Source organism: Notechis scutatus, chromosome 3 (assembly GCF_049901735.1).
Source record: "Notechis scutatus isolate UNSWTSFEM ecotype Mainland chromosome 3, rNotScu1.2, whole genome shotgun sequence".
Taxonomy (NCBI): Eukaryota; Metazoa; Chordata; class Lepidosauria; order Squamata; family Elapidae; genus Notechis; species Notechis scutatus.
Genome location: NC_142011.1, coordinates 21,581,007 through 21,590,813, shown reverse-complemented (window position 1 = coordinate 21,590,813; position 9,807 = coordinate 21,581,007).

Below are 9,807 nucleotides of genomic sequence, written 5' to 3'. Positions count from 1 at the left end.
TTCTTGCTTTTTAAAAGGGGAGATTTCTCGGAGCAAGCCCGGTTATGCAGTGATAGAGAAAATACTTCCACACCACTCAAATCTCTAGTTTTCATCAATAGAAGAGATTATTTGTAGCTCAAGGTTGAACGGTGCTCTGTGAGTTTAATTGTTTTCTTGCAGATGTTTCATTCCCAAACTAGGTAACATCATCAGTGCTAAAAGGGAGTGGAGTTTGCTCTCAGTTTATATAATAGTGGCTTGTCTATCACTATTTCTGGGACTGGTGTTGGTGGTTCCTTGAGTTGTTTACTTGTTTGGTAATGAAACATCTACAAGAAAACCACCAAGCTCACAGAGCACCAATGACCCATAAGATTAAGCTTCCTGAACACTTACTTTCCTTTGAGATTCTTTTTCAGCTGTTTTACCATATTTAGTAGGTCTACCGAAGCACTTCAGATTCATTATCCACCCCAAGTCCAGGGAAAATTGCAACTGCTTTAAAGTTTTGCAAGTTGTCCAGTAGTGCATGTTCCCAAACATCATTTGGAGACTGGATATTCCAAAGCACCATATAGCTCTATATAGCCCTAGATAATTCCACTATCTAAATAATGAAATATCTTAGCTTAAAAACACAAGTACATTATTTAAATCACTGACACCTGTTTCAAACATGGTTAAAATGAAGAGTTAAAACAAGCCATTTTTAACTGGTGTGGAGTGGGAGAGATGGAAAATTGAAATACTAGAATGGTATAATGTTGAAGAGATGGAAAATTGTTGGAGAGATGGAAAATTGAAATACTAGAATGGTATAATGTTGAGATTCCAATATTACATAAACAGTTTAGATTCCAATATTACATAAACAGTTTAGATTCCAATATTACATAAACAGCATACTCTGTAAAACTTTAATATAATTAGAAAGTTCTTATTTAAGTCTCAGACTAGATGTAGAGTAGGTGCACTGTCAACATGGTGAAATTTATTTCTTTTAGACTCCATTATCAATTTATAAATACTACACACTGGTCTGTGTGCAGATGAAAATGGCCACTTTTATAACTCAGAAATGATTGTGTGGAAAGTCCATGGCTGTGATCCACAAATCCAATTAGTCCATAGAATTTCGTCATTTAAATTTCATTCTTGAATATGGGTAAAAATTGATGAATCCATTAATGAAAAGGTAGCTGAGGTTCTTATTTTAAAACTAGGAGTGCAAAAGTATATGAGATCAGAGAAAGCTGAGATCAAATGAGTTTTGGGAGACAAGATACTTTAAGCTCCTTCAGCAAGATAAAATTTTTGCAGTTTTATTTTTTTTCCTGCTAAATGTTTGTTGGCTTGACACTGCCCAGTAAAGGTCATGGTATCTGACACTATAAAGAAGAAATAGACCACATGCCACTGCCAACATATTTAACTATGAGGTTCTTCTGGAGAACATAAAAATAAGGCCTTTTGTTTCTCAGCATGCCAACATCCCATTCTTTTCTTTTTCTAAATTGAGAAATATCTTTTGTTTAAAACAAAAATACAGATAAGCATTGGCAGCCTGACTAATGTCAGGGTAGGTCAGTGTGGGTGAACCAATGACATACATGTCAAAGATGAGGATGTCACAATGTTTTGGGTAACACACCAGTATTCATCAACACCAAAAAAATAACCTATTCTCAAAAGTATGCCCTGTTCTTGCACAATTTGTGGAGGCTGCATGAGAATGGGGGGCCCTCCCAGGAGGCCTCTGGATCCTTCGAACATGCAGGAGTCCTGCACGCATGAAGCTGCCAGAGCCTTCGAAAATTGCATGAGAACGGGGCCTGCTTTCTTGAGGATTTCAAAGTCTGCAGAAGAGCATTCTCCAAAGCCACTTCAAGAATGAAGGCCTTGTGCGACTCCCAGCAGCCTCGGGTAGGCCAGAGGGGCCTGTGAACAAAAAGAGAAGGTAAGTGTCATGCAGCAGATCCTGAAGACCACTGGGTCATGTGTGTGTGTGGGGGGGAGTTAAACTTGCCATTGGGAATATGTAGTGGCCCTAGGACTAAGGTTGGCCTACTTCAGGTTCAGCCGCAATGTTGCCACTATGCCACTGTTCAGGGTGGCCTAGAAGGGAGGGAGAAATGTTTCTCTTCTGTAGGGTGTGGTGTGTGTGTGTGGGGGGGGGGTATTTGATTGACAGGCCAGCAAAATCAAATTAGGCATTCTCGGAAATTTTGACAGGCCCAGTAATTCGCCGTTACTTTGTGGTATGAAGATCATATTGAACACCTTTGAAAAGCTTGACAAGAGCAAACCTCAAAACAAATCTCTTTCGGGATTTTGCATGGTATATCAGATAACACTGGAGGGGCACGAAGATACCACAGCAGAAAAAAAACCTAAGCTGTGGGGGTATGATACATACTCAGATGATAAAGAAGCACGAAACATTCAACATTAAATTCATTCATAATTTCATTCAGATATCAATAAAATAAATTCGAATGTAAACTTTTTTTTCCCTCTAGCACTGCTTTTTTGGAGGGAGTAACTCCCTGGAGATTTATTTTATTCTCAGATCACTTTAAATCCCTTTGCGGGTTGACACATGCATTTGATCTTTGAATAAGAAAGTTTTCAGAGGCTTTGACTTAAAAGCACAGCACAGAGGCATAAAAGAGCAAATGTTACTCCAGACTGCCCAGTATAACTGGGTCAAAACAATTGTATAACTAAAGCTACACCAACACTGTTACCTTGGATGCCTAAAACTATATAGAAACTGCTTTGTGTTTATGTGTTCTGTGATTAAAGCCTAGAACAGGTTCTGTTGGACAAATACTTGCAGGTATCTCTTGTGTAACCATGGGTGTGTACCTTGCTCTCACCGCTTATTTTTTATAGGTTGGCTTTTACCTGCACTGCATCATGCCTTGATTCTTGAGCTGTCTTTTTGTACCCAAGCTATTTTCTGCAATCTGAACTCTCCTGTTCTTCGTATTTACACTGAAAATTCTTCCGGCGTTGAAAAGGGAGGGTACAAGGTGGGGATGAGCAAGAAGAGGAGGAAATTGTCAAACTGAAAACCCTGCAATGTGAAATAGGAGAAGGAGTTACAGAATAAAAATGCAAGCAGAAATTCCTTTCCAATTTTACACCAGTTTCAAATGTCCAGTACATGCAGTGTTACTGAATAACATATATATTTTCCTTCAGAATAATAGAATATTTTTTCAAGGACAATTACACTAAGAAAGATCTAATCATATATGCCAACCTGGTTGATTTTGAATTCAAAAAACGTACTAAAATATAACAAGAATTGCTTAAGGGAGGGAGGAAGGAAGAGAGGGGAGCTACCCAAAAGCCCTTTTTAATCATCTTTTAATCATTTTGTTTGTTTTGCCTTTTGTTTTTTAAAAATGCTTTTCTCTTTTATAATCATTTTTATATCTATTGAATGTATATGCATTCCTTTCCTTTTTCTCCGTTTTTGCTTCATTTTATATAATACAGTAATATAAATACAGTAATATAAAGTTTAAAAATAAACTTCAATAGAATGCATCATTATATTTATAATTTTATTAAGGATTTTAATTACAATAGGTAAATCTAATGCAAACTGAAAAAAGAGTAGATAAAGGTGCAAAGGAAATCTTTGTCACAACAAGTTAAAACAATTTCTGTAACTCTTCAGCCCCTCTTAATTTACAACCAATGATCTCTTCATCAAATATCCCCCCTTTTATCTCTGGACAAATCAGCATCTTTTCTGTCCTAATGTCACAGAAATTCCATTACAGATTACCAGAAATAATAACATATTTTAACCTTGATCAAATAAAGTTTGCATCCCTTCCTTATAATATATTGTTTTCAAAAGATAAATATTTCATATTTATTACACCCCATTTATATAGAAACTATTATGTTGTTGGAGTTGCAATGAAATCAATGCTTCATTAAAATATACATTTCTACAGTGTCTAATACAGTATTCATTAATCCAGTTATTCTCATGATTCAATATCAGCTGTTCCTATTCTTTTATTCCTTTTAATATAGAAACTCACATTTGACTAAAGGTGAAATACATACTGGAAAGATAAACATATGGTGTCTACTATGCAGTGAACTGTAGAATTGAAGTTATATGTACAATTTACAAACCAATGTTATCAATTATGATTATAATTAATAATTACTACTATTCATTAAAATGTTTATTATATGTTTTATGCTTCTATCTCTGTCTCTGAATATGTGCCTTGTATGTTTTTGTTTCTTTTTTTAGCCTTTCCCCCCCTTTCTTTAAAATTTTCTTTTTTCTTTTTGTATTCAGTGAATGCAAAAAGATGTGTAGGAGAAAAGAGAGAATAACAATATTATTCTGCTGTCCTATCCAGCTGAGATGGCTTTGAAGGCCTTTGAAATGAGAGTTTACCTTTGTTTTATTCTCTGTGACACATTAAATAGATATTTTCATTTAGCAAAACAAATGATATGCCTATCTGTAGGGAAAAATAAGGAATTTATTTGCAACTGATTACTGAAAATGGATCGTAGGAACCATTAGAAGTGGCACTAGCACTAAATCTACCCGCTAAATTTTTTAAACAGACTTACTTTTAGTACCCTGGGTATCTTCTTACATCACCATTCCTTAAACCTAGAAACATCTCAAGATACATGTGTAGGAAGGATAATGGGAAAGTGAATTGCAATGATGACGACAGAAATATTGCTTGAGCTCAGAAGCTAAGTAGGCGTAGACTTGGATGGAAGACTATGATGAAATAACACTAATGACAGGGTGAGTTGGTGGAAATACAGTCATTAGAAATTAGACACAACTCAGTGGCGCCTAACTAAGGACCGTAACAAAGTAAAGATTGTGACAGAGGACACTATGCTTACTCTATATGTGTAAATGTGTATATATTGTATGTGTAAAAGAAGAACATAGTAACCTAGCAGGAAATGGTTTGAAAATGTAATATTTTAAGATAGAATTGTCCTTCGGTGTTTCCTATCCTCTCTCAGCTGGAAGGAAGAAACATGACATTCCCAAACTGATGCTGGAAATAGAACAGAATAACAGAGTTGGAAGGGAACTTGGAGGTCATCTAGTCCAATCTCTTGCATGAGCAGGAGACCTCATACTATTTCAGACACGTAGCTGTCCAGTCTCTTCTTGAAAGCCTCCAGTAATGGGGCACCCACAACTTCTGAAGGCAAGCCATTCCACTGGTTTATTGTTCTCATTGTTAGGAAATTTCTCCTTAACTCTATATTGCTTCTTTCCTTGATTAATTTCCATCCAAATCCAGACATCAGCTACATCCCCTACGTTAAAAATTCTTTCTAGCCAACCCATGTGAACCTGGGGCTGGTAAACGGTGTTACCCTATGACTTATCTGGTTTCCATATTCCATATAGAGAAGCTACAAATAAATTTTATATTTTTAAGCCCAAGATGCCATTTTAAGCAGACAATTCTGAATGACCGACAACTAACAATTATTTTTGTATTCCTTCAGTGAAAAAGGAAAAAGACTATTGAGACAATCTTTTTTTTTTTACAAAAACCTTGCATTTAAATTGCATTTAAATTGTCACTATTTGTAGTGACAGTGTAACAATACAGCACTTAAACGTTTGTAAACTATTAAACAGTCTGCATTAGATAAATCTGGTGATAGAACAGAGATAATTTTCCTTGTCATAAAAATGGGGGGCAAGGTTGCCATCTAGTGATGAAAAAAGTAATTGCTTGAATAAATTACATACGGTACATGTAGTTGTGGAGTATATTCCAAAACTTGTTGGAGTTATTAATAATTGTGTAACTCTCATTGTTTTGCTTAATGACCATTCAAAGTAATGATGGACCCCCAAAATCTATTTATGATCCACTTTCGTAGTTATGACAGCCCCTCCCCCCTCCACATACACAGTATACTCATCAGCAGTGGAATCCTACCTGTTCTACTACCGGTTCGCTGATCACGTGTGTGTGCACACCTAACACATGCATGCAGCTTTCCCCACACCAGCTGAGACCTGCAGCGCCAATCAGCTAAGTGGGTAAAGAACAAAAAAACGCAGGGGCGGGTGGGATGGCCAATCCTGCGCTTTTCTCTTCTTTATCCTCTCAGCTGATTGTCAGAGGCTTTTCTTCAGGGGTGGGATTCTACCAGTTCACACCTATTCGCTAGAACCGGTTGTTAACATTCTAAGCAGTTCGGAGAACCGGTTGTTAGAAGAAATTACTGGCCTAATCCTGTAAGGAAGGCAGGAAGGAAACATTCTGGTGTTGCTTACAGAAACTGCCTCTCCATTAACCCTTATTACAGTCTTGGCAGGACTAGACTTCCTGTCTCAGGAACATCTCTGGATTTTTTTCCCCTCCTTTGCTGGTTTGTGTGGAGTGACCATTCAAAGTTACAATGGCACTGAAAAAAGTGATTTATGACCATTTTTCACACTTACAACTGTTGCAGCATCCTCACAGTCATGAGAGGCCAGGTGAGGAGATGCGTGCCTCAATGTGAGTGATATTGAGTTGGCCACGCCCAGCCAATAACATGACCACCAAGCCATGTCCACCCAGTCATATGACCACCAAGCCACGCCCACCAATTAAGCCACACCCACAGAACCGTGGTTTTAAAAAATTGAATCCCACCCCTGCTTTTCTTCCTCCTCTCAGCTGATCCTCAGAGGTTTTTTTTACTATTAGTTTGGCTGAACCGGTAGCATACCACCACTGATACTCACATAATTGCATTTTGGGCACTTGGCAACCAGCTCACCTTTATGGGTGTTTGCAATGTCCTGTGGCAATTTTTGATGGGTTTGTTTTGTTTTGTTTCATTTTGTTTTGTTTTGTTTTGCTGGTTTCTAGCATTTACTTCTGGTTCCTGGCAAAATGGGTTGACATTCACTTAATGACCACCATAAAAATGGCAAAATCAGGTCTGGTCACATGGTGACCCATTCAACAACTGCAATTACATGACTGTCATTCTGGGCTTATTAAGGAGAGTGTTTAATGTGTGCTACCTGTACATTAAGTACAGTACACAGGCAATTATGGACTGAACCAGAAAACCAAATATATGAAGAAATCTGAGCAGGTTTTAAGGGCGAAATATAGTCAGAAACTGAGTAGAATAGCTTGTGTCAGAAATTGTAGGTGTTTCATCACTGGACGTTGTTAAGAAGAGACTGGACAGTCACTTTTCTGAAAAGTCACTTTTCTGAAAAGTCACTTTTCTTTCCTAAGAGGTCTGTAGGGGGCGTGCATAAGCGCACCAACGTGCCTACCGTCCCTGTCCTATTGTTTCTCTTATTCTTTTATTTTTCTTATATGTACCCATTTCATGTATTCACAACTATGTATACACTTATACTTATTATCTTGTAAACAATTGGCAAATCAAATAAATAAATAAATAAAATAAATAAATAAATGGAATAGAGCCATGATGGCAAACCTATAGCACACGTTGTTGTTGGTTTTTTTGCCTACTCATGAACATTCTGGATCTCTGTTTAGGTAAGAAAATATCTCTGAAAAACAGACAATATCCTTTTTGACAGTCTGCAAGATCCAATTCTCCTACCTTAATTTGAATACACACATCTTATCGATATCTATGCTTAAATTACCCATTGTCCATTAAGCAGTTTATCTCTGGACTAACCAATTATACCAAGAGTTCCAATTATCGTAAAATGTTGAAGCCTCTTTGTTTTTAAGTGCTATAGTTAATTTATCCATTTCTGCACAATCACATATTTTCTGAATGACCATCTGTTTGTTCTTTTTTTGTTTTTTTCCTTTTGTGTATGTAATGTCGATATGTTTTTAATTGTAAATTTAATAAAATTTATTTAAAAAAAAAAAAAAAAGAAAATATCTCTGAAACGATGACCCAGCTCCTCAACTGCAATCTTATCACCTCTGAATTAGCTATGGCTTGTAGCATGACAAAATTGCGCTGAACAGTCTGGCTGCAATATGATGCCTTAAAGCTGTCCCATCGTTCTATGAAGGACAATAGGAGAAAAGTGTTGTACTTCTGCTTGCTTGTGTGCGCATACACATGCATTTTATAAATTGGATTTGATTGCTTATAAAGCAAACATAATTGTGCACACATATATACTCACACACAACCCAGTTTGATATAGTGGTTAAGACATGAGCCTAGAAATTGGGAGATTGTGAGTCCTACCTTAGCACAAAGCTAGATGTCTGACCTTGGACCAGTCACTTTCTCTTAGCTCTGGGAAGGAGACAAGGGCAGAATACTTCTGAAAAAGTTTGCCAAGAAATCTGCAGGGGCTTCTCCGGGAAGTTTCTGAGAATCAAACATGATTGGACGAAAATATATGTGCAAGCAGATACACAGCAGAGAGAGCTAGGACCAGACTAAATTTAATTTGATTCACTGTCTGTTCTGCTCTTAGTTGGAATTGCATAACAAAAGTTCTGCTAATGTGAATCTATATAGAGGATGTCTTGGAATTCAATTGCAACCTTTCCATCGTGTATTTCTTTAAACTTCTCACAACTGAAAGCAAATATACATGTCCAGGATAATGTTGTAGGATCCAATCTGGGTTGGTCACCGAGACCAGAGGTGTAGTCTTCTGAGCTTTCAGATTCATGCTGGAGCCCATCTTTAGGTTCTTGGTGTGCTTTGGGCTGTTCTGTGTGTGATGTTTATATGATGCCTGGTTGTGTGTGGCATTTTAGTTGTTGAGAAGTTTTAAAAGTTGTTGAGAGTCTTTCCCGTAGAGTATCCCAAAGCAATTCAAATTTTAAGAGAATAGTTAAAACTGTTAAAGCAAAACCATTCAGCAACAGGAGAAAGAAAAGAGATTTTGTAAAAAGAAAAAAAGGAAACCTAACATATTATTCACTCAAAGGCGGCTTGGGTGAAAATTCAGGTTTTCACATGTCCATGGAGATTCTCAGTCATCCAGGGCACGATTGTCCCAAAGGTGCTTTTTTCAAGAGGCAACTGGACTTTCTGTTTTTTTCTTTGAAGACATTTAACTTCTTATCCAAGAAGTTTCTTCAGCTCTGACTGAATGGTGGGGAATGGAAGAATTATACTCCTTGCAGACAGCTGGTCATTTGAATTTTTTTTTTTTTTTTTTTAAGAGAGTGGTTGAGGCCATCTGGAGATTTATCTGTGTCCTCAGGGTTACCTGAGTAGTGCAAATGGGTGTGGCGCCTTCTTGGAACTGTTGAAATGACTGTGTTGTAGTCGGAAGAAAGATGGTGTCCTGTCTCTTACCCTCTGTTGAGAGAGGGCTGTTCAGTTTTGACATAGATGGCCTCTTTGACTCCTCTCTGTCCAAAATGTGGACTTCTGCTGTCTTCAAAAGAGCGGCCATTGCCTTTTAAATGTAGGTGGGCTGCTGAATCTTGTCCCGATGGGTTTGTTCTTCTATGTTGTGCCATGTGGGCTTACAGCCAGTGAGTAACTAACCCCCATGTAACATCTACCATACTATTCTGTCTACTATTGACCTCACCCCTTTCCTAGGAAGGCCTGTAGGGGGCGTGCATAAGTGCACCAACGTGCCTACCATCCCTGTCCTATTATTTCTTTTTATTTTTCTTATATGTATCCATTCCATTCATAACTATGTTTATTCTTATACCTATTATCTTGTAAGCGATTGACAAATCAAATTAAATTAAAAAATTAAATTAAATTTTAAAAAACCCGGCGGCCTAAAGATCCACAGCTTCCGAAAGCGCAATTCTGGTCCTTGCTCGCTAGGGGGAGCCCTGACTCCGTCCGCGG